Raw genomic sequence first — 22335 nt, 5'->3', positions numbered from 1 at the left:
TAAAAAACAAGCAAATGAAAAAATTTTATTAACTAACTCTGTGGGCTGAATGTATTACTACATCTCTTGTGCATGAGGACTTAAGTTTCTTTACATGTAAAAAGTTGGATGAAATAAGCTTCAAGACCCCTTTGAGATGTAAAATTAAATGTAAAGGGACTGTGTTTTATCTGTACCTATATGGATTCTTCTGGTCCTGTGTCCTTACCAATGTCCCACAAATTAAGATTCTGCAGCTTTTAGCTCCATTTGTTAAAAAAAAAAACAAAACTCTAACTTTTCAGTGTAAAACCAGTTAGTAAATGCAGAATTGTTGTAACCTTTACATTACAATTTAACATAACCTTGGACTGTACCCCCCCACCCCACCCCCACCCACATGGGTTCATTTGCCTCCTCCCTGGCTTTGCCACAACCTGGCACAGTGCTGAGCATCGCTGGGCATCAAAAGAGGGGGCTTGACCAGCAGACAATGCCTCAAAAGGGCAACTTTATACATTTGTTTCCTCAAAATGTCTAGGTTTGTATAACATGTGTTTTCAACTCCTGCTTCCAGTGTTGAGGAAATTCTGGGCTTCTAGGAGGAGAAACAAGCAGGCATGGGAGATGCATTTTGAAGTAACTTACACCCTGAGATAGATCTGCTGATCAGAAGACCCTCAGGTGCCCAGCCCTCCCAGAGTCAGGGATTCCTGCGGCTCAGGCTGGCTGGCTGTGGACAAGCTCTGGCTTCCCCACTGTGGATACAGAACAGAAGCAGAGCTAGATGCAGACGGGCAGAAGGGGAGTGTGACACTCAGAAGTCATCCATAGGGCTTACCCAAACCCTCGGAGCATGCTGACTCTGCCCAGGCCTTCCACCCTCTGGAATACCTGCTTTTCCAGCTGCCTGGGTGGCAATTCGGGACATGTTTCTGGGATTCCACAATCCCCGTGTCCCTTCGGTTCAAGCTTTGGTGGGCTGCTGCAAACATCCAAGTGTGGCAGGATGCAGCTGGGAATGGATAAACCTCAGTCCTTCCCCTTGAGCACACGGGCACTAGCTGAGGGTGCACCATGGGGCCTTTACGCTTCTCACTGACATATTTTCCGTGGGTGAGTTCACGCCCTCTTTCCAGCTGCCCGCTGGACGTTTCCACCTAACCCTCCGTAGGCACCTCTCACTCAGCGGGCCCTCAGCTGTGTTCATTAAGCCTCCCTGCTCCTTGCTAACCCGCCTTTTCTTAGTAAACGGCCCCCCCGTGCATCCAGCCGCCCAAGGTAGACAATGCATTCATTTCCGCCCTTGGCTCGCTCCCCTCGCGTCTGACTGGTCAACGAGATAGTTCATTTTATCGCGTTATTCCTGCCATGTTTTCTGTGCTTCTGCTCCCTGACTCTGAAGGCCACTGCAGCCGTAGGCCCCGTCACCTCTTTCATGAGCCACTGTGAAACCTTCCTGGGTCGCCCCGAGAGTCTGTCCTCCACGCTGCTGCTGGAGGGACCGCCAAGCAAATAAGACCAGGGCAGCCCTGTGCGCCCGGGTGGCTCCTGCAGCCCCAGCCACGATGTCTGCGGGGCTGACGCATCTCCTAATTCAGCTCCTAGGTGCTGGGAGGTCCACCTTTCCTTCCCCTTCAACTAGAGCAGAGAGACCTGTACCGTATCTGCTTTCTGTATTGGTTTCCTCATTATATTCTATTTTCTTTTTAAAAATTTATTTATTTTAATTGGAGGCTGATTACTTTATTGTGGTGGTTTCTGCCATATATTGACATGAATCAGCCATGGGTGTACATGTGTCTCCCATCCTGAAGCCCCCTCCCACCTCCCTCCCCATCCCATCCCTCTGGGTTGTCCCAGTGCACTGGCTTTGAGTGTCCTGTTAAAATTTTGATTTATTATTTATTTATTTGGCTGCACTGGGTCTTAGATGCGGCACATGAGATCTTAGTTCCCTGACCAGGGATTGAACCTGGGTACCCTGTATTGGGAGCCACAGGACCCCCCGGGAAGTCCTCCATTTTCTAAAATGATCCACTGTTTACAACCACTAAAAAAAAAAAAGTAACAATCAGCTAGCAATCAGCTAGCAAATGGTTACTGAGTTGTTCTAAGCAGTCCCAAGTTAAGTTTCCAATATTCCTGATATTGTATTCCAATCGTCATGGTATCGCGCTGTTGGTGGTGTGCTGTGGAAAGGACATGGGATTCTTAAGCTAATGGATCTGAAATCCTGATACTAACTGCCTATCGAGTGATGCAACCCAGGCAGGTTTCTGGGCCTCTGCCATTGGATATGCCATTAAAGGTTCTTTTCCACTCAAATATTAGGGTTGTGTGGCTAAATAAAACCTGTCAAGAACTGAAGTCAGTTGTGCCCACTCTACACAAAATTAGGACATGCTGGCAGGCCTCTGCAATAGAAACTCTACACGTAATTCATAAGAACTGGCCCTCTTATAGACCCAGCTTAGGCCCACAGCTGACCCGTGACCCTAAAGCACTCCGAGACTTTGGAGTACCACATAAACACTCCCACCACTAGAACTGGGTCAGCAGACTTCTTAGACTCTAAATATAGTGTGCTGTTTTCTTGTTTGTTGCAGTTGTTTGTACAAACCATGCCAGCACTTTACTGAGTCACCACGGTCTAGTCAGCGGGTCCTTTTCTAAATACAGGCACGCAAAAGAACAAGTCAAAGAGTCTAACTGTCAGGACTGGCCGTGGGGGTCCACTGCAATAGGAACTATAAGGCATTTTGTTGAAAAATTACTCAGAATGTCAAGATGGCAAGAGCAGAACATGAAATCCGCTTTGGATCCCCTTACCAACCTGTTAACTATTAATATTTATGGCTTGGAAATGTGGTTTCTCTAATTTGTGACAGATGACTGTCTAGAGATTCCACTGGGTTGCCTGAAAGGACTTACAGAGGGCTGCTAAGAGCAAAGTTCATGGAGGAAGTTGTGATTAATTAGGAGTTAATGGACTTCCCTGGTGGTCCAGTGGTTAAGAATCCGCCTGCCAGTGCAGGGGACACAGGTTCAATCCCTGCTCCAGGAAGCTCCCACGTGGGCCCATGTGCCACAACCACTGAGCCTGTGCTCCCCAACAAGAGAGAAGAGCAAGAAAAAAATCGAGAAAGTGAAGTTGCTCAGTCGTGTCTGACTCTTTGCGACCCCATGGACTGTAGCCTAGCAGGCTCCTCCATCCATATGATTTTCCAGGCAAGAGTACTGGAGTGGGTTGCCATGTCCTTCTCCAGGGGCTCTTCCCAACTCAGGGATCGAACCCAGGTCTCCTGCACTGCAGGCAGATGCCTTACTGTCTGAGCTACCAGGGAAGCCCAACAAGAGAAGCCACCGCAATGACAAGCCAAGCACCACAACCGGAAGAGCAGCCCTTACTTGCTGCAACTAGAGAAAACCTGCGTGCATAAATGAAGATGCAGCACAGGCAAAAATAAAATAAAAAAATTTTTTATATTAGGACTCAAGCTTAACAATAGGCGAATATCTCCGTTCCACATAGAGAAACGTGGGGGCAAGTAGCAAAAGCCTCCTGGCTGATACTTGCTAGAGCTACCAAGCTCCCATCCCCTGGTGGGGCAGGGAGGGGGCTCACAGGGTTCTGCCAGCCCAGGGGAGGTGTGATGGGATGAGATTGATGAAGGGGGACCATGTGAAGGAGAACACGTGATGCAGAGCAGCAAATGTTAACCCTGTCCATCCTCGCATGTGCTGTCTTTTACAAATATCAGGAGCTCTGTTTTTAACCTTGAGAGCACCAATTCTTCTTTATTTAATTTCCTAAAGCTTTGAAAAATCTAATGAAAACCAGGGTCCCTGCTACCCTCATGCACTCACACCCAGCCTTTTACATACAACTTCCTGCAGCCTATTCTTAGTTAATAGTGGACCTATTGGTTTAGTTTGTTGAAACTGAAGCGATTCATTTCGACAATCGATTTTCCAAGTTCAGTTGTTCTAAGAAGGCAGACAGGCAGGTGCCTACCTTTGACAGGCTTTGCTAAAAGTGCCATTCTCAGGCCCTGAAGGGACACACCCCAAACCCCAGCCCGCTTGGGGATGGCACTCAGCTCGCCCCGGGTAACCACCACAGGTCATCAGGCACAGGTCAAGAGCTGCTTTACATACAGGAAGGGCCTATGTTTATTCGGGGTTTTCCAAGCTAAGGTCTGTGATCAAGTAGTGGGTCATAACATTAATGCAGTTGGTCTAAATTAACTTTTTTAGCATTGAAAAAAGAATAAAACAGAAAATATCAAGGCATTTCATATACCCAAGTTCTGTTTCATTAAACTATCTGAGTATTTGTGTACATTGAGTTCCCATGTAAAATGCATTCCTTGCTGTGAGTTGCAGGGGGGTAACAAGTTTGAAAGCTATTGATTTATTCAAATTTGTAGCTGGCACATAACAGGCCCTCAAACATTTGTTGAGTAAATAAACACACATATATATTATACCACTTCCCTTGTGGCTCAGTTGCAATGTGGGAGACCTGAGTTTGATCCCTGGGTTGGGAAATATGGAGAATTCTGGCCTGGAGAATTCTATGGACTGTAGAGTCCATGGGGTCGCAGAGAGTCAGACATGACTGGATGCCTTTCACTTCACTTCATATACCTATAACGGAGCCTAAATACATCATGAGTCATTTAAAACTGTCATTTCCACCCTCCCAGAGCTGTATCAGTTTCCCTGATCACACTTAAATCTCTTTTTTCTTGGCGTTTAAAAATTTTCATTTGTACTGCTGGAAGGTCTGAGGGTATAAGAAGTGAGTTTTGTTTATCTTAGACTTGGGCGAAGGAAACTTTCTTGTTTTAGTGGAGAACAGTAGCCTAGTCATTGAGCTAAAAAAGTGACAGGCTTTTCTCTTTTTAAAGAGATAACGGTACTGTGGAGAGGTGAAGCAGATACAGGCAGAGGAGTATCCAGCTTTCCTTTTCTCCTCCCTCCCTCCCTTTTCTCCTTCCCTCCTTCCTTCAGTTCGGTTCAATTCAGTTCAGTCTCTCAGTCATGAGTGACTCTTTGTGACCCCATGGACTGCAGCACACCAGGCTTCTCTGTCCATCACCATCTCTCAGAGCTTGCTCACATTCATGTTCATCAAGTCGGTGATGCCATCCAACCATCTCATCCTCTGTTGTCCCCTTCTCCTCCTGCCTTCAATCTTTCCCAGCATCAGGGTATTTTCAAATGAGTCAGTTATTTGCATCAGGTGGCAAAGGATCGGAGCTTCAGCTTAAGCATCAATCCTTCCAATGAACATTCAGGACTGATTTCCTCTAGGATGGACTGGTTGGATCTCCTTGCAGTCCAAGGGATTCTGAAGAGTTTTCTTCAACACCAGTTCAAAAGCATCAATTCTTCGGTGCTCAGCTTTCTTTATGGTCCAACTCTCACATCCATACATGACTAGTGGAAAAACCATAGTTGATTTTGTTGGCAAAGTAATGTCTCTGCTTGTTAATATGCTATCTAGGTTGGTCATAGCTTTTCTTCCAAGGAGCATGTGTCTTTTAATTTCAAGGCTGCAGTTACCATCTGCAGTGATTTTGGAGCCCAAGAAAATAAAGTCTGAGACTGTTTACACTGTTTCCCCATCTATTTGCCATGAAGTGACAGGACTGGATTCCATGATCTTCGTTTTTTGAATGTTGAGTTTGAAGCCAGCTTTTTCACTCTCCTCTTTCAGCTTCATCAAGAGGCTCTTTAGTTCTTCTTCACTTTCTGCCATAAGGGTGGTGTCATATGCATATCTAAGGTTATTGATATTTCCTCCCAGCAATCTTGATTCCAGCTTGTGCTTTATCCAGCCCAGTGTTTCTCATGATGTACTCTGCATATAAGTTAAATAAGCAGGGTGACAATATACAGCCTTGTTGTACTCCTTTCCCAGTTTGGAACCAGTCCTTTGTTCCATGTTTGGTTCTAACTGTTGCTTCTTGATCTGCATACAGGTTTCAAAGGAGGCAGGTAAGGTGGTCTGGTATTTCCATCTCTTTAAGAATGTTCCACAGTTTGTTGTGATTCAAACAGCAAAAGGCTTTGGCCTAGTCAATAAAGCAGAAGTAGGTGTTTTTCTGGAACTCTCTTGCTTTTTCTATGATCTAACAGATGCTGGCAATTTGATCTCTGGTTCCTCTGCCTTTTCTAAATCCATATTGAACATCGAGAAGTTCTGGGTTCATGTACTGTTGAAGCCTAGCTTAGAGAATTTTGAGCACTACTTTGCTGGCATGTGAGATGACTGCAATTGTGTGGTAGTTTGAACATTCTTTGTCACTGCCTTTCTTTGGGGTTGGAATAAAAACTGACCTTTTCCAGTCTTGTGGCCACTGCTGAGTTTGCCAAATTTGCTGGCATATTGAGTGCAGCACTTTCACAGCATCATCTTTTAGCATTTGAAATAGCTCAGCTGGAATTCCATCACCTCCACTAGCTTTGTTCATAGTGATGCTTTCTAAGGCCCACTTGACTTCACATTCCAGGATGTCTGGCTCTAGGTGAGTGATCACACCATCGTGATTATCTGGGTCATGAAGATCTTTTTTGTACAGTTCTTCTGTGTATTCTTGCCACCTCTTTTTAATATCTTTTTAATATCTTCTGCTTCTCTTCCATATCATTTCTGTCCTTTATTGTGCCCATCTTTGCATGAAAAGTTCCCTTGGTATCTCTAATTTTCTTGAAGAGATCTTTCCCATTCTATTGTTTTTCTCTATTTCTTTGCATTGATCACTGAGGAAGGCTTTCTTATCTCTCCTTGCTATTCTTTGGAACTCTGCATTCAGATGGATTTATCTTTCCTTTTCTCCTTTGCCTTTTGCCTCTCTTCTTTTCACAGCTATTTGTAAGGCCTCTTCAGACAACCATTTTGCCTTTTTGCATTTCTTTTTCTTGGAGATAGTTTCAATCACCACCTCCTATACAATATCACAAACCTCCATCCATAGTTCTTCAGGCACTCTGTCTATCAGATCTAATCCCTTGAATCTATTTGTCACATCCATTGTAAGGGATTTGATTTAGGTCATACCTGAATGGTCTGCAGACTTCCGTGGTGGCTCAGACGGTAAAAAGTCTGTCTACAATGCAGGAGACCCGGGTTCTAGCCCTGGGTTGGGAAGATCCCCTGGAGAAGGAAATGGCAACCCACTCCAGTACTATTGCCTGGAAAATCCCATGGACAGAGGAGCCTCAGGCCGCAAGGCATGAAGAGCCTGGTAGGCTACAGTCTATGGGGTTGCAAAGAGTGGGACACGACTGAGCGACTTCACTTTCACTTTCTTTGAATGGTCTAGTGGTTTTCCCTGCTTTCAATTTCAGTCTGAATTTGGCAATAAGGAGTTTATGATCTGAGCCACAGTCAGCTCCTGGTCTTATTTTTGCTGACTATATAGAGCTTCTCCATCTTTGGCTGCAAAGAATATAATCAATCTGATTTCAGTGTTGACCATCTGGTGATGTCCATGTGCAGTCATCTCTTGTGTTGTTGGAAGAGGGTGTTTGCTATGACCAGTGCGTTCTCTTGACAAAACTCTTAGCCTTTGACCTGCTTCATTTTGTACTCCAAGGCCAAACTTGCCTGTTACTCCAAGTATCTCCTGACTTCCTACTTTTGCATTCCAGTCCCCTATGATGAAAAGGACATATTTTTTGGTGTTAGTTAGGTCTTTATAGAACTGTTCAACTTCAGCTTCTTTGGCATTAGTGGTTGGGGCATAGACTTCAATTACTGTGATATTGAATGGTCTGCCTTGGAAACAGAGATCATGCTGTCGTTTTTGAGATTGCATTCAAGTACTGCATTTTGGGCTTTTTTGTTGATTATGAGAGCTACTCCATTTCTTCTAAGGATTCTTGCCCACAGTAGCAGATATAATGGTCATCTGAATTAAATTCACCCATTAATTAATGGATTAATCAATTAATTAATGGATTAATTAATCACCGATCCATTTTAGTTCACTGATTCCTAAAATGTCAATGTTCACTCTTGCCATTGGCTGTTTGACCACTTCATTTTACCTTGATTCACAGACCTAACATTCCAGGTTCCTATGCAATATTGTTCCTATGTAAAATTGGAGAAGGGAATGGCAACCCACTTTAATATTCTTGTCTTGAGAACTCCTTCCTCCAGAAAATGTTAACTGAGCAGCCGCAGGCCAGGGAGACACGGGTCGCTGAGAACTCTTGGTGGGGAACAGACAAGAGCTGCCCTTAGGGAGCTTACTCATCCCCTGGGGGCAGAAGTGAAGAGGCTCAGTTGGGTCCAACTCTTTGCGACCCCATGGACTGTAGTCTACCAGGCTCCTCCGTCTATGGGATTTTCCAAGCAAGAGTACTGGAGTGGGTTGCCATTTGCTTCTCCTGGGGGCAGAGACGTTCATAAAAAACCGATCAGAGCTGTGAAGGAGCACAGAAAGCCCAGGGAGGAGTGTGCCTCCCTGGGAACCACCCCAAGCCCGCCGCGAGGGGTGGCCAGGAGTTCACAGAGAGGATGTGGCTTTTTCCAGGAACTGAGAGGAGGCCCTTGGGCTGGAGACCAGGCCACGAGGCATGAGGCGGGCAGACTCGGATCTGTGGACCAGATAAAAGGGATGTTGGCTTCTTGCCTATGAGCCCCAGCAGTGGCTCTTTTAAGGAGAGAGGTGGTGTGATCAGATTCTGTTGGGGACGGGAGCAGGTGGACTGGATGGTGAGAGGAATGGATGGTGGGGGTGCACTAGGAGACCCCCGTCCAAGCAAGGTGAGAGGTGATGGTACCTTGCGGTTGGCCCCACCAGTGGAGATGCATCCACCTAGGAAGAAACATAGGGTGTGTTTGCCTTGTACAACCAATGGCAGTGTAGGGACTCAGCGAGGTGGGGGTCCTGGGGGATGCTCATTTGGGGTGTATCTAAGCTCCCCAAGTGCCTGGAAAAGAGACGCATCTGCAAGTCTGAGGCTCTGAGGAGAAGTCTGAGCTGGAGACCTGAGAGCAAGACACAGACTTCAAGAAGGCAAAAGGCAGTGAAAGCGAGGTCAGAGATGAGCACACGGATCCCCAGAAACACGAAGCTGGGAGCCGCACACAAACGGGCTCACAGGCACACGTATGGGGACAGCGAGACCAACAGGAACAGACTTGCCCTGAGTAACTGCTTGTGGCTTTTCTGGGTATCGAAGAAAAGTATTTTTAAAGCCGAGTTGCAGTTTGACAACTACGGGCAGAAATGAGGTGAGCATTCTTGGTCAGATAAAAATAAAACATGGCCCAAGATCCTCTCCTCTGGGTTAGGTCCAGTTTACCTTTGCATTAGAAGTAGACCTGGGTGCCGCTCACAGGCCCTGTGGTTGAATTCCATGGCAGGGACCCAGGACAGGCTAAAAATACGCCCGGGCGCCCCAGAGGGCCTGCTGCTGAGACCTGCCTGTTGGTGAAGGACACCTTTTCCAAAACATGGCAGTGGACATACAGTCTCTTTCTTTTGTTGAAAACAGTTTTTAAATACATAAACAAATGCACAGAATAAGAAAAGACATGTTTTAAGATTTACTTTTAAACGCATTATTTAATCAGAGAAGGCAGTGGCACCCCACTCCAGTACTCTTGCCTGGAAAATCCCATGGACGGCGGAGCCTGGTAGGCTGCAGTCCGTGGGGTCGCTAAGAGCCGGACACGACTGAGCGACTTCACTTTCACTTTTCACTTTCATGCATCGGAGAAGGAAATGGCAACCCACTCCAGTGTTCTTGCCTGGAGAATCCCAGGGACGGGGGAGCCTGGTGGGCTGCTGTCTATGGGGTCGCATAGAGTCAGACATGACTGAGGTGACTTAGCAGCAGCAGCAGCATTATTTAACATTATTAGAGTCTTCTAGCAAAGCGTTTTTTCTAAAGTACCCATGGACTTACTGGAGAGAACCTGACCCACATACCCAGAAAGCACCCCCAGGACTGGCCCTGCAGGTTCTACTTCCCATGAGGGTTATATTTCTCATCCTACAGGTATAAATTAGCCTCTGACTATGACCTGGCTGCCCCTGTAGTCTGACCAGTCACAGAGTCATGTGCTGAAGATGAACACATGGGCAACCTTGCTTCGCAGGTTCAGAGTGAGAGCTTGGCTAACGGGGCCTTTCTCAAAGGGTGGCTCTGAACCTGAGGGGCCAGCAAGCCAGGACCCAAGCCTGCAAAGAGCAGGGCTGCTCTGCGATGGCTCTGGGGGCGGTCCCTGCTTGCCAGGGTGGGAGCCAGCCTTGCCCACTTTTTCTCCTTTGTGTCTGTGAACCTTCTCCCCATCCCTGCCTCCTGGGGCTGGTTATGAGGTTCCCATGGTGACAGGCATGAACAAAATGAGGCTCCGAGGACCTCACAGGGGCAGGCAGTTTACTTGCTGGCGTCCACTCTGGGTCTGGATTCTTGACGCAGGCAGGATCCACCCAGGTCAGCTGCCTGCGAACAACAGCAGTACGGAGGCGGGTGGGGTCACGCCTTGGGCCTCTGTGACGCCAGCGAAGGACTCTGTCGGGAATGTCTGAAGCCTCCTCTGGTATGAGCACTTGAGGACTCACTCTACCAAGTCATGGGCAAGACTCCTACACACACCTGTTAGGATGTTATCTGTGAGTCTTTCTCTCCAAGGAAATGCTGAAGACTTTCAGCCAGCCACTTGAGGAGACTGGACCAGCCCAGCCTGGATGCACCTCTGGGGTCCCCTTGCTCGTTCCCTGACACCTTGAGACGATGCTCTCCTTCCTCCAGGCTCGCTAAAGCACTCGCCCCAAGCCCAGTTTGTCCACGGATGTCCCTTGTTTTGTTATCTGTGGGCTCTTGCAGGGCTTGCTTCTTCTTCTTAACACTGCTTCCACCCCTCTGTTCTCTGTCCTGAGGCCCCAGGATAGGGGAGGAGACACTTTCTGCTTAGAGCAGGATTGACAATGGACTTATGAGCAGGAGGTCATGTACAGATGTATGAGTTGGATCATAAAGAAGGTTGAGCACTGAAGAATTGATGCTTTTGAACTGTGGTGTTGGAGAAGACTCCTGAGAGTCCCTTGGTCTGCAAGGAGATCAAATCAGTCAATCCAAAAGGAAATCAACCCTGAATATTCACTGGAAGAACTGATGCTGAAGCTGAAGCTCCAATAAATTGGCCATCTGATGTGAAGAGCCAATTCACTGGAAAAGCCCTTGATGCTGGGAAAGATTGAAGGTGGGAGGAGAAGGGGTGACAGAGGATGAGATGGTTGGATGGCATCACCGACTCAATGGACATGAGTTTGACCAAATTGGTGAAGGACACAGAAACTTGGAGTCCATGGGGTTGCAAAGAGTCAGACACAACTTATCGACTAAACAACAGCAGCAACAACAGTAACAAAGTTCTTTATAGACTCAGGTCACTGTGTCATGATTCCCTGAAAATATGTGAACTCGATTTTTCTTTCAAAGCATTGATTTTCTAACATGGGGAGATAATAATGTACTCAGGAGACAGAGGATCAAACACTCTTCTTTGCCCCAACTCCATGAATTTAATGAAGCACTGAGTCCCGTGGCTTTTTCCAGTATTCCTGGAATCCATCCATGACTCTGACCCTCGTGATAGGGTAGCAGCAGTCCTCATACCTGTCCTTGGCCTCAAGTTACCACCAACCAGTTCACTCTCTGCAATGCAGACAGAAGGCACTTTCTGAAACCCGTGGTTGATACACCCACTCCATTGTCCCTTGCCCTTGGGATAAGATTGAATTCCTCAGCATGACTTGGAAGGCAAGTGCTCACGTCCTGCCCCTCCGCCTGCAGTCTCCACCTTCTCTAGTCCCTCTAGTCTGCCTGCCTCCTGCCGCTCTGGATCTCCACACAGGTCGTCCTCTTCTGACGTGTCCATCAGATGGGAGGAGCCTCTGATGCTCCCACAGGTGTGCAGGCATGACCGTGTACCACAGGTGTTTGTCAATCTGCCCGGGTTCCCCGGCAGGGAAGCTCTGCAGGCAGGACTGGGCTGATCGCTGTCACCATTGTCTCCCCAGAGCCTGCCTAGACAAAGCCTGGCACGCCAGCAACAGTCAAAAGATGTTCCTTACACAGGAGAGTGAAGGAAGTGCTGGCATGGCATGTGTACAGCCCTGAAGGACCATTAGCCTAGAAGTTCCCTGCTTCCCCGAGCACAGCGTTATAGTAATTCCAGGCACACATGCTGGTGATTTCCTGTCCTCCAGCAAATATTCAGCATGATTAAACATGGAAAAATGCGTTTTTGGTTCAATTCATCGGACTGAAAAACAAACCCATAAATCAGTTAGTAATAGCCGATCGTTTTTTAGGCACAACAGCTTGGTTAGAAAACTGGTTACTTCTATCACAGGATGAACGGCCCAAGGGCACGCCCTGCTACTGTGATGTTGCGAATTCAGTGTGTAAGAGCCAAGAGTCAACTCTGTAACACTTATCTTATTTTTGCTAACTTCCAATGAAAAGGCATTGGATCCAAACCATGACAAAACCCTTGTGGGACTTAGAAACAATCTTGGCTTCAAGTTTTAAGATAATATTATATTATCTTTTGTGGGAAAATTTAAATTTCTTTAACTATACCAAGGGTTCTTATCTTCCCAGTATTTCTCAGTAGCATAAAAGGCTTGAGGCAAGAACAATGGAAGGAATAAATTCTCAACAATTTTAAAGAAGGGGCCTATTGGCCTGAGAGCACAGAGATGGCAGGAAGGGTCCGGGAGGGGTCTGTGGCACAGCCCTTGTCCTGCCCGACCTCTCTGTTCTCCACTTTGTAACAAAAGGGTGACACAGATGTCCCCAAAAAACAACCAAGACTCTAGAGCAGGCAGGACACCAGGGCTGGCAGGAACCCTGGGTGGGTGGCCCAGGCCTACATGCACAGTGCAGGAAGCTGTGTGTGTGTGTGTGTGTGTGTGCGTGTGTGTGTGCTGCACACCTGGGTTTGGGTTGAGAGCGAAAGAGGAAGAAAGAGAGGAAGGAAGAACAAGCCCAGTATAGTTTTTCTTTTTCTTTTTTTTTTTAAAAAACAGCTTTTAAAAATGGTGGGACTTCCAGAACGGCATTCACTGGGCTTCCCTGGTGGTCCAGTGGCTGGGACTCCATGCTCCCAATGCAGGGATCCTGGGTTCTATCCCTGGTCAGGGAGCTAGACCCCATGTGTGGCAACTAAAGATCCCACATGCCGCATCTAAGACCGGGTCCAGTCAAATGAATAAATAAATATTGAGGGGAAAACAGCATTCTTGAAATAAATGTTGCTGCCTATTACTTGAGAAGAATCAACAGCAATCCTCTGGGGTGGGGAGATACTACCTGCCACCTGAAGGAGACTGTTTTCTAACAACTGCAGAATCTAAACAAGATTTAACCTAGATTCTTAACTTAGTTTGTGCACCATGAACCCTGTCAGCATCTCATGAAGCCACGGGCCTGTCTCAGAATGTTGATGGAATACACAGGGTAAAAAAAGAAACCAGTAATAAACACCATTTTCAAAATAGTTTAAAAGTCGTGACAGAGTAGAATACATGCTTGTTTATTCCGATATCAAATAACAAGAGCTACAGTTTATCAACGACTGTGGTTTCAAAGTAGGAGCAAACATGAATGATCTGTCTTCAGGGTCCATAGTGTCATGTAAAAATGTCTGTGGCTTCTAGAGGTGACTAACACGACTAGCGTGGTTGGTTATGCCTGTGTTCATAACAGGAAATGGTAGAGCTCCTTTAGAGCTCAGCGAAATGGAAGACGTCAGTGTTTCTCCATCCAAGCTTGTGGACCCCTGGAGTCCCATCCATAGTGCCCAGAGCTGGGATCTCTGCTCTAAGTACCTGGAGAATCAAGGGTCTCAGCCACTGCTCAGGTCCATCCTTGGAAGGAGTTGGGTCCAGCAAGTGGCTGCACTTCTGCATAAGGCCACAGTACCACTGTCTGTCCTCAGGGCATCTCACTCGGGGCCTTTTGGGGAACTTGTTCTGTCAAGGCCCCGGGGTAGATCAGTGCACTCTCCTCACTGGGAGAGTGGGCTTCTGCTTCTGCTCAAGTTGTTGTGTTCCCATCAGCTTTGCTTTATCTGATGATCTATTAAACTCTCCCCCTGGATCCTAAAGGACTCACAGGAACCCTGGGGAGGAGAAGGCCCAACTGGAGGCACAGAGAGCCTCTGTCATATAAAAACTAGGATACTCAGGCGGTAAAATTGTGGGAAGAGAGTATAATCTTCATATACACCTGAGAGGTTTTTAAAAATCTATAGTACTTCTGCACGTATCTTGTCCTGATAACCCGATAATCCCAGGAAGCAACTGGCATGCGGAGCTTACTTATGATTTTGCTCAGGCCCAACGAGGTTATGCCAGATGCTTGCCTTCCCTTCGCCCTGCAAGAGGCCCCAGCCCTGGATCCACAGAGCCTTACTCCTGGTCGACATGAACTGCTGGATGATCAGCGTTGCTCCCAGGCTGGCGCAGAAATGATTACCTTTTCTCACCTATTTAGGTCTTATTTGTCCACTTGCTGTGGACTTTCAGGCCCAGCTGGGTTTCTCTCTGCTCTACGTCTGTGGTTTATGAACTTTTACACAAGGGTTGGGAGGCTGCCTTCTGGTTCCAGTTGCTAGAGTCTTGCTGTGCGATCGTGGACAGTTCCTGCCCTCTCTGAATTTGAGTTCTGTCGCAAATGGGGGTGATACTTTCTCACTTGACGGAGGCCTAGGCTGGTTGTGAGCAGTGAATGAGATAACGTAGTACACATAGAACTTCCTCCAAAAGTCAAAAACCCAACAGAAACACATGGTGGCATCATAAAACGCAAGTTATTTTAGTATAATTGTTTCTATGGGTCCATTCACTTCTTTAATCAAAAAAGATAATTACATTTTCATAGGTACTAGATTGATACCACTCTAATGCCAGAAAGTGAAGAGAAACTGAAGAGCCTCTTGATGAGGGTGAAAGAGGAGAGTGAAAAAAAGCTAGATTAAAACTCAACATTCTAAAAACCAAGATCATAGCACCCAGTCCCATCACTTTGCTATCACTTCATAGCAAGTAGAAGGGGAAAAGTGGAAGCAGTGATAGATTCTATTTTCTTGGGCTCTAAAATCACTGCAGCTGGTGACTGCAGCCACGAAATTAAAAGACACTCGCTCCTTGGAAGAAAAGCTATTACAAATCTTGACAGCATATTAAAAAGCAGAGATACCACTTTGCTGACAAAGTTCATATAGTCAAAGCTATGCTTTTTCCAGAAGTCATGTATGGATGTGAGAGTTGTACCATAAAGAAGGCTGAGTGCTGAAGAATTGATGCTTTTGAACTGTGGTGCTGGAGAAGACTCTTGAGAGTCCCTTGGACTGCAAGGAGATGAAACCAGTCAACCCTAAAGAAAACCAACCCTAAATATTCACTGGAAGGACTGATGCTGAAGCTGAAGCCCCAGTACTTTGGCCACCTGATGCAAAGAGTTGACTCATTGGAAAAGACCCTGGTGCTGGGAAAGATTGAAGGCAAAAGGAGAAGGTGGTGGCAGAGGATGAGATGGTTAGATAGCATCATCTAAATAGACATGAACTTGAGCAAACTCTGGGAGATAGTGGAGGACAGAGGAGCCTGGCATGCTGTAGTCCATGGGGTCGCAAAGAATCAGGCATGACTTACTGACTGAACAATAAAGTACTAGGTTCTTAAGTAAATGATTCTTCTTCCTTTATTCCAATTTCAATTAGTCCTTTATTTAAAATATTTTCAACCTTTAAAAAAATAAAACTTAATCTGTTCCAACAAACCAAATTATTTTTATAGCTTTTTAAAAACAATGTCCAAACATGTATTCAGCTTTCAAAACTAAGGCACACAGGTTATTTTTCACTATTCATCCTCCAGCCTTTTAACAGTTCAGTCCTGCCCAACTCCCACAGACAGTGGGTGGAATTTGGTGAAACATTTATTGTTTAACACCCAACAGAGAGCAGCTGGATCAGCTGCTTCCACAAATATCTTGGAAGAAGAAACTTCAGGGCTGGTAAAGTATACTTCATCCTTAACCTCCCTAACTCCCAAATCTGTTGCTGGAGGCCAGTTTCAAGTCCAGGCAACTCAAGTAAACAGCTGATTGTCGGGCATCTATTGGAAGGCACCATCTGCTTTAAAGCGATGAATTAAGACACACAACCGCTGCTTAGAAGGCAATTGATCTTTGGCCTTCAAGTCTCCCTGCATGTGACAGACTGGGTTATTTCAGCAAATATGCACTGCTCCCCTTCTGAGGGGGTGTATCCTTCCCTGCCCCATTGATGGTCATGGGCATGGTCATGGTCACGTGACTTGTTAGGCTAACAGAGGCTTGGCAGATGTACTGCAAGCAGAAGCTGTAAGAGATACTGCTTATTTGCTCCCCCACCATGTAGTCCAGTGATTCCTCATGAGGAAAACATGCCTGGCAGCTGCAGTCCCTTCCACCAGGGTCCCGGAATCAAATGTGAGAAGATGAACCTGAGCAATGCCAGAGCTAAACCCAGAACTGACCTACAGACACGTGAGGAAAAGAAACGCTGCTGGTTCAAAGCCACTGGGATTCTGGAGGGTGTTTGTTATACTGCATCACTGGCCAAGAGTCAACTAAGACATCTCTGCAATCTGCTTTACACTGATGTGTGAGATCAGACTGTCTCAGGGTCATGCCCAAGCCTGGCACACAGGAGCTCAGTCTAGACCCTCTTTCTCCACAGGTATCCAAGGGCTTCAGAGTGGCTGCCTCTGAATTCTTCCAGCCTTTCCTCCCATTTCCCCCTCCTAAAGTCAGATTAGATATTCTGAGTGCTACAAACTGGTCAATTTTTTTCTTTTTTCTTTTTTTTGGCCACATTGTGTGGGATCTCAGTTTCTGAGCTGGGATTGAACCTGGGCCATGAAAGTGAAAGCCTGGAATCCTAACCACAAGGCCACCAGGGAATTCCTTCAAATATTTCTTTATGGTGTTAGTTCACTTGTTGTGAGTCGGTAGAAAACTCAACAATGGCAGGAAGCCCACTGTACACTTATTTGCATTCTACTTACACATAGCAGCCAATGAAGAAATCCTTTTGGATTAGTTGCAAATGCTTACTTTACAAAGCCTTCTGCAGACATGGCCTGATTCCACCTCTTGACTCTCAACATCCACCCCTGGGCCCTGCTCTGGCCACTGAGCTTGGTGGACTTCTACCCATGCTGCCAGACCATGTTAGTGTCCACCTCAGACACCCTGAGGACTATGGCCCTAAGGTGAATTAGAGAAGAAATACTAACACTGATGAATTTTCATCTGTAAAATTATACTTACAAAGCATGGCTTCCAATAGGCCTCAAAAGATGGTAGATATTTTACTAACACTGGTTTTTCAAGGTTGCAAGTCAGCCACACCTCCCATGGGAGGCCTCACTGTTGGCTGCTGATCTTGCAAGAGACAAGCAATTCCCAGAACACCCAGGTGGCCTAACCTCAGTGGTAGAACCCACGGAGAGTCAGCGAGAGTCTGTTCCCATGGCTCTCAACCTTGCCCATGTGTACTTTCCCCACCTCCTTCTACTTCCCAGGCCTGGGTACTCCATCTTGAGGAATTTACATCTATTTACATATTCTTACATCCTTAACAAACATGTTATGAAGGAACTTCTGAAAGCTAAGAGACTTTGTAGAATTTTATTTTATTTTGGTTATTGCTTCAAATATACCTCCATGCTTTCTCAATTTTAATTTTTTTGGAAGAAACTCTTGGTGGCAGAATACAGCGGGTCCTATTGTGGGAAAGGCATGTCAAGAACGAGATGGCCAGAGAAGGGACCAGCTTGTCTGGATGCAACGAAAGAGCATCTCCAGCTACAGTAGGAAGACTCCATGGAGGATGAGGGGAGCCAAGAGAAGAACTGGGGGGATGGCCGGGAAGAGGTTATGGAGGAGCCAACAGAAGAGCTACTGGCTCCCACGAGATGGGAACCAAGAGGGAAATACAGGAAATGTGAACTGGTCAGAAGAGACAGGAAAAACCCAATGTACTGACAACCAGGAACAGTCTTAATCTGACATAAGAGGAGATGAAAAGTCTTCCAGGAAAGAATGTCATCTTATGGTCAAGTGAGTTAGGAAGGTTACTTGGAATTCTGCCATCTGTCACTTGAGCTATAACAATGAATCACTGATAATAAATGACTTAATTAAAGCTCCTCACTTTCTGAGAAGGACTTGAGTTGCTCATAAGAAAACCGGGAATAAGTTAATACCAAAAATACACACCCCAAAGTTTCATTTACATTGTTCATAGCTGGCTACATCTGGCTCTGCATTTCCGTCTACCAACGAATAAGAACTTTTATGAACAAACAGCAGTCTTCCCCACAGCCATGAAATGAATTCCGGTTTCTCTACACTCTTACACAGTGTGAGTTACATGACAATGACGGTCATGTGCCTTGTAGTTATCTGTCACTTTGCAAGTTTCATTAAGCCCTTGGTACACTGCAATAGATTATCCGTGAAAAGAAAAACCTCCTAGCTTGTTTTCAGCTAAAAGATCTCTCATCAAGTTACTCTCACATCAAGTTTACTCATTTCAAGTTAAGAGTTGGAGACACAATTAGTGGCAAATGAAGCTCTCCAGAGAGGTCAGTGGATGGGGGAGGGTGAAAACATGATTAATGACTTGAATCCAAAAGTACTAATTAAGGTGGATGAACTTAGAGCCTGTTATACAGAGTGAAGGAAGTCAGAAAGAAAAATAAATATCATTAATGCATATATATGGAATCTAGAAAAATGATACTGATGAATCTATTTTCAGGGCAGGAATAGAGATGCAGACGCAGAGAATGGACTTGTGGGCAGGGTGGGGGAAGAAGAGGGTAGGCCGAATTGAGAAAGTAGCATTAACATATAAACACTATCATGTGTAAAATAGACAGCTAGTGGGAAGCTGCTATATAACATAGGGAGCCCAGCCTCACACTCTGTGAATGACATAGAGGGGTGGGATGGAGGAGGGAAGTGGGCTCAAAAGCGAGGGGATATGTATATACATATACAATTATGACTGATTTGCACTGTTGTACAGCAGAAATCAACACAACATTGTAAAACAATTATCCCCCAATTTTTTAAAGAAAGCACTAATTAGGTTGCTTGATATACTTTTTAGTTATAGGACCTGTTGCTTAAACCAAAAAGGATAAAACTACAGATCCTAGGAAAAAAGATACTGAAATAAAGGTTAACACAAAGGGAAGGAAACCCTCAGGAACAGAACATAACCCATGTGCCACTACAGAAAGCTTAGGGGCAGCCCCGACGTGAACTGTAAAGATTACACAGTTTCCAATAATCAGGCAGGAGGAGGAGATGAGATGGTTGGATGGCATCATCGACTCAACGGACATGCGTCTGAGCAAACTCCAGGAGATGGTGAAGGACAGGGAAGCCTGGTGTGCTGCAGTTCATGGGATTGCAAAGAGTCAGACACGACTGACTGACTCAACAACAACTTTTTCTAAAATGGTATTGGTAATCAAACTGGACATGTTTTATCTTGTCTCCTGCCTCAAACTGCATTTAATGTATACCTAAGTTTGTGCAGAGAATGTCTCATTTGAATTTGTTTTTTCCACTTCATTGCTTTCCCTCTTTCAATCATACCAGAAGTCTATCTTTTGGCTGTTTATTTGCCAAAGAATTAGATCTGGTACCGTTTTTACTTTTCTGTTCTCTAGGTCATTAATGGTTTCCTTCCTGTTTTTCTAAAGTTTGTTTTGATGGCCGCTTTGTTCCTTTACTGGCTTCTAAATCCAGTTTTGTTTTTGTTTTTTGTACTAGACTTTTCTAAACTTCTCATTTCATTGGCTATCCAACATCCAAGTAAACTTCCTGTTTGTAGAGAATCCCAGAATAGAAGGGAGGTGGGCCCCACCCCTGGCGGGGTGGAGCAGCTGCCTCCTCCCCTCACTGGTCACCTGAGTGTGGAAATGAAACAGGTGATCACCCGAGTGTGGAAATGAATCAGGTCCAGGCGCTCCCTCCCACCCCGATCTCTGCCTCCGGAGCCCACGCTCGCTGCAGACAAGAGTCGCGGCTCCAAGTGGATGGCAGCAGCAGAGTCAGAACTCAGTGGTGGCTCCGCAGACGTCCTTCTTGTAGTGCCTGCGCCTCCTGGGACATCCTACCTCAGGTGTGACTCGCTGCGCTCAGCCACCCAGCCTCCCCGGCTCCCAGCCACGCCTGGTTCTGCAGCCTCCAACTTCCACAAGCTACCTGATAGCTTTCCAAACCATTCCTTCTCGTGGAGTTCTATTTTGCATTGTTCTTATTGTCGCTTTCCAACTATTCCACCATTGCCATTTTGGAATCTCTGTCACCCACGAGCTAACGAAAAGGTCCTTAAAAAAAAAACACACTGCAATTCGGGACTTCCCTGGCGGTCCAGTGGTTCAGAACCTGCCTTGCAATGCAGGGAATGTGGGTTCAATTCCTGGCTGGGGAACTAAGATCCCACATGTTGTGGGGGCAACAGAGCCCATGTGCCTAAACTACAGAACCTGCATGCTACAACAAAAGATCCCACTTGTCACAACCAAGACTCAATGCAGTCAGATAAATAGACAAAAATCACTCCTGAAAAAGCCATTACAATTGGTTAGGTTTGTGTATTCATATCTTTTGTGGTTGATTTCTACTGTTGTGTCATTAGATGACACACTGGGAAGTACCTCGTCGCTTTCAGGAGGTTAGGAACCTCTGTGCAGCTACTCTGATTACTTTTGCTAATGTTCCACAATCAGTTAAAAAACATCAGCTTACTTTGCCACAACAGTTCAACATGTATTTATTAACTGTATATTGATACCTTTTATTTTCTTACTTTTATTTTGCTTACCTGAGCCAACAAAATCAGAGGTATTGTTTCTCACTAGCATGATGTTTATACCAAACTTTCCTTGCATTTTCTAACAATGTTTACCTTAGGTATGTTGATGCAATATTTTTTGATGTATATACGCTGATGACTGAATTTTTAAAGAAACTCTTCACGTGTGTAAAATTACTCCTTTTGATCTATGTAATATGATAAACACAATACCTTCTGTGCTGAATTCTCTTTGGTCTGTTCTTTTTTTTTTATTTTTATTTATTTATTTTTTTTGGTCTGTTCTTAATAGTGATTCTTGGGGACTGTATTTTATTTTGAAGCCTCTGGATACTAGTACAGCGCCTGATGCATAGAAGCTCATTACATGTCAGTAAACAGCGAGGATACTGGAAACCAGAAAGGGCACCATAAATCCCTGGGTTCTTTTGGTCCCTAAGAAGATAAAAATGCTAGCTTGCTGCATTCTCTTCAAATGATCTGCTTTCCTACGGAAAAAGAATACCCTCTCAGCATACCCAAATAGTTAAAAAGAAGTTCCAGAGTGCTGCCCTACACCAGAAGGTAGCTAGGACTCTAGATCTCAAATATACCAGACCTCTTAACACTGAGTACAGCTGTGAAGCAGTGACTGGGCTCAGCAGAGTGTGCAGAGCAGACAAGACATCTGCAGTTCCGGCTCAGAGACCTGCATCACAGAGGAAGCATCTGGACGGACGGGAGGGGACACTGCAGGGCAGAAGGGAGAGCAGAGTAAAGAGCCCACGGGAGAAAGAGCGAGCATTTAAAGACAGCCATTAAGGCGCTTCCCTGGTGGTCCACTGGTTAAGACTGCCTTCCAATGTGGGGGGTGCAGGTTCCATATTCGGCCTGGAAGATGGGATTCCATCTGCCTCTTGGTCAAAAGGCCAAAGCAAAAACAAACAAACAAACAAACAGAAAAAATATTGTAACAAACTCAATAAAGACTTTAAAAATGGTCCACACCAAAAAAACACCTTAAAAAAAAAAATCGAGAACAATTAAACTCTTCCAAAACAAAAATTGCTGGGCACGAGCCCCAGCAGAGGGTGTCTGGAGGCTCTCTGTGCTATCCACACCAGAAGGGACAGTAGGGGACGGGAGAAAAAGGGGCCAGGGCATTTGGTGTGTGAGGGAAGAGGCCTGCAGGGCTGATGACGCGAGGGCTTCCCGCACCACCTCCTCTGGCCTCACGGCACCTCCAGATGTGGCGTCTTGGAGAAAGATGGGCTCCCCTCTGTCCAGAGGAGGCGAAAGTTGGGGATCCAGGTTCTGCTGCTTTCATGCTGAGCTGGTCAAAATCAGACAGGCTCTAGTACAGGAGGCTTGCAAACGCTTGCAATGCTCCTTCTGGTGTTTGGCAAACTTAATTTAGTTCTGCTGCTGTTGCTGCTAAGTCACTTCAG

General features: G+C 45.8%; 1 protein-coding gene across 3 annotated transcripts in view; it reads right to left on the bottom strand.

Annotated features, from left to right (window-relative positions):
• ZDHHC14 (zinc finger DHHC-type palmitoyltransferase 14) overlaps positions 1-22335 on the bottom strand; it is a 291840-nt gene that overhangs the window by 53818 nt on the left and 215687 nt on the right. The gene's annotated exons all lie outside the window — the stretch shown is intronic.

Source organism: Bubalus kerabau, chromosome 9, assembly GCF_029407905.1.
Source record: "Bubalus kerabau isolate K-KA32 ecotype Philippines breed swamp buffalo chromosome 9, PCC_UOA_SB_1v2, whole genome shotgun sequence".
Lineage (NCBI taxonomy): Eukaryota > Metazoa > Chordata > Mammalia > Artiodactyla > Bovidae > Bubalus > Bubalus kerabau.
Note: the sequence above shows the minus strand (reverse complement) of the source record. Positions and strands in the feature narration are given on the sequence as shown.